This window comes from Alligator sinensis, unplaced genomic scaffold, assembly GCF_000455745.1.
Source record: "Alligator sinensis unplaced genomic scaffold, ASM45574v1 scaffold434_1, whole genome shotgun sequence".
NCBI lineage: Eukaryota > Metazoa > Chordata > Crocodylia > Alligatoridae > Alligator > Alligator sinensis.
Window position 1 is genome coordinate 875,843 of NW_005841994.1, and position 3,888 is coordinate 879,730.

The window sequence follows — 3,888 nt, forward strand, 5'->3', positions numbered from 1 at the left end:
TATTATTTTGCTTTAATTGGGGAAATGCCTTATACTTCCTCCTAGCATATTGCTTTTTCTCTCCAATTATACTGTGAGAAAAAGGTTTGAAAGTGAGAAAAATAAGTTTTTTTTTACTGATTAGATTTATATGCCACCCTTCCCCAAAACAGGATTTATCTCTCACCAAAAGAAAAATGAAACTTGCTTAGATTTTTTTTTCCTCAAAAGGAAAACAGAAAAATCCTGGAGGATTCTAAACAAAATGAAATATTTTAATTTCTTTGTATTTTTTTATAAAGTATCTTTTTTAACAAACAGCCCACCCACTGAAGTCAGAGGCATTGTTTCTCTAATCTACAGGAAAAGTCTCTCCCTAGGAGAACAGTAAGATGAGCTGTAATAAAATAAAATAAAACAATTCAACAAAGTAATAAAAAACAATAAAAAGTAATAACAAACTAAAAAAATTAAAATAATTGTTTTTTCAGTTTAGTGGCCTTGCTGAAAAAAATATGTTTGTGTTGGCTCAAAAAGAGCAAATTTTCCTTAATGAAACAAGAGACAGTAAAAAGATAACTCCATATCTAACAAAGTACTTTTTTGTTTTTAAAAATCCACTGTTAAATTAAATTTAGCTAAACAGTGTCTCAAGCTATCATTTTGAAAAAACATACGATTTCATTTTGAAAATTTCAGAATTAAATGGTTTGTGTGTTCTGGTTTTTCCATGTTTTGACTGAAACAATTCACCAAATTCAAACTGGATTCACAAATTTTCTGTCACCCAAGCCTGCAGGTTTCAATGAATAATTAATTTAAAAACTTTGGCCCAGCCCTATTGATAATAACTTTAGTAGAATATATTTATTTTGATTTAAAAAAAAAGTAGGTTTAGAAATACCCACTTCAGAGTGCATAATATATGCTTCATACAATATTCGCAGTTGTGTTGCAGACACAGTCTAATCTTATATCACTTGCATGTGTAAGCATTCTTATTCATTTAGCTAGTACCTATGATGATGGGGGGTTGACTGGGGGGGAGGGCAAAGTTGCAGGATGTGCACCCAGTTAAGGTTATCACTAGGGATCTTGGTTTTCTCTGATTAAAAAAATGAATAAAATGGTAAAAATGATAGAAAGAAACACCACTATGTAGATATAGATATAGCTATAGTGATAGATATAGAGATATCTATCGCTATATCTGTATCTATCTATATCTATATCTGTCTATCTAGTTATCTATAGATATAGCTTTAGAGATAGATATAAATATAGATATATATTGGTGTTTCATTTTAATCTCAGAAAAATGTATATTTTGGGTTATTTTTTAAATCTGAAAATTGAGGGGTTTTTTATTAGAGAAAACCAGGATCCTTGGTTATCACCTACAGCAGTGGTTCTTAAACCACTGCTCCTCCTCTGCCAAGCTTGAGTTGCTGTGCTCTGCCCATTGCCACCTCATCTCTTCCAGTGCTGCCGACTGTTCTCTACTCCTTGTCCCCTGTCTGACATTTTCATTTAGTTTGTTCACTGGAGAAAAGAACCTTTCTTGATGGATCAAAATCAAGGCTGTCTCCTTGCTATGGCCATCCCTGATATTGACTTGATCACAACTGACAAAAAGAGCAGGACCTAAAGGAGTAAAAAAATGTGGACAGGAGTAGAAGAGAAAAGAAGAGAGCAAAATAGAGAGGGAAAGATCCAATTAATAATAATAAAAAATCCCCTGAACCCTTGAATAGCATAACAAAAGGGATGACCAGGGCATCAGCTCTGGTTGCTGACCCTGATAAGGAAGGGGAAGGTGTTCAAAACCAGTAGCAGCTCTGGTGCTGTCCCCACCACTGCCAGCATTGCAGCCATTGATGTTGCCACCCAGGGTGCTCAAGCATCCAGTTACCCATCTGAAGATAAGGATATGCTGAATGCTTGAAGTTCTGCTCTGTATGGAGCAGATATCTGAGTTGACAAGTATCCCAGATCTATGGTGGACATAGGAGTATGCAGGCTCACACTGATGGCTTATTAGATGAGTCATAATGTAAAACTTTCTGGGCACATCTACATATGAAAGTAATGCAAAGCAATAAACTCTGGTGCTTATTGTGCTGGAGTTTATTGCTTCTGGGGGTGCCGTTTGATCTTGTGCTTGGCACTGAAGCATTTTGAGGTGGGTCAGAGCAGCCCTGCCTGGCATGGAGCCTGAGGGTCAGCCTGCCAGCCGAGGGCTGCTCCTGCTGGCTCAATGTGCCGTAGAGGGGCTGGCTAGGGCATGAAGGTACTCCAGCATGGGGCTAGCCAGTAGTTAGCCCCCTCACTGAAGCACCCTTATGCCCCAGCCTGCCCCAGGAGCATCTACACAAGTACTACCCTGCTGCAGCGCTTATTAGTTTACTCCAGACTAATAGCCCTGCATGTGTAGATGCTGAGATGTTTATTGTGAAGCTAATTAGTCTACTCTGCAGTAAACATCTCATGTAGACATGTCCTCTCAGTGGAAAAGTGAAAAGGTTCCCTGAACTGACTGTCTTGCTGCTGATTCTAACTTTATTGACTGAGGCTCAGAATCTATCCATAAAATTTCTTTCTTTCTAAATTAGAGAATTCTAATTTACTCCCAAGAATTTAAAAATGTGCCATTTACTATATCACAAGATAGATGCCTACAGGCAAGCCATTCTTCAGGAGATGGGGAATGCCAAAGAATTTTCTGTTGTATACATTGAAGCATATCATCATAAGCTGAAGTCTGGTTGTCGGTGCTTGGGCAGTAGCTTCTAAAAACACAGAAGGAAATTTGCACCATTTACAACACAGTAATTTTGTTCCATAAATATATGAAATAATGAACACCTTTCTTCTCTATGCTGTGATGTTATTAGTGATCTTGGAGAAGCTAAGCAGCTATTCTTCATTAAGATTGAGGTCCTTTCCCTTGAAATGACACAGAGCCATGCCATTACTTCTGTGCCCAATGTTTTGTGGTAGATTACGTACCTGTAAATCAGCTTCTTTTATCATATTATCACTTGGGAATCCCACTTGTGGATCCTAGGTTACAATGTGAAGGCTAACTCTCAGCCTTTGGACCCTTATCCTAGCACTGTAGGCAAAGTCAAATAGACCCACTTCAGTACCTCCATGCAGGAAATGGACCAGTTCTCCCCAGTTTGGGGGCCAGCTGTGTGGGTCTGTTGCTGATGGATCAGCAAAACTAGGGACATAGTCTGTCCGTTGCTATGATCTCCTGCTCTGTAAGAGCAGTGGAGACAGGAAGACTATATGGAATGAAGTGTGCTCTCATATCTTCAGGGAGAAGGGGATTGAAGTGATCGTTGGAGTCAATAAACAGAAGCATACATGAATGAGAAGAACTAAAAGAGCAAGTTTTATTTGTAGAGCAGTAAACTTCTTCAGCCCTTTCCTCTCTCTAATCAACTGACCTGAGTGATCATCTCCCAAATCCCAACTTCTGTAATCTTCCACGTAAGGGAGCATTTCCAAAGTAAAATTTATATCACTTCATCTTAACAATGAATATCACGATCAATTAATACAAAAATGTATTAACACCAGTCTACAGAGATAAGATTACTAGCAGGTCAATCTGGAGTGAGTCTTTACCATTCTCTTTCCTATTCCCCCTTTTCTGAAGCTCTTTTAGAAGGTCTCTTTGGGTGTGTCCAGATGAACCTTCACGTGCCTCTTGCCACATCTTAAAGCAGTTTGAGATATGGCAAGAGGCACACTGGGAACAAAAAAACCACGTTCCCTGTGTTGCATATTTGCAGTATGGGCTCAAAATTTGATACCTGGATTCATAGATTCATAGATGCTAGGGTCAGAAGGGACCTCAACAGATCATCGAGTCTGACTTTCAGCCCTGGGCAGGAAAGA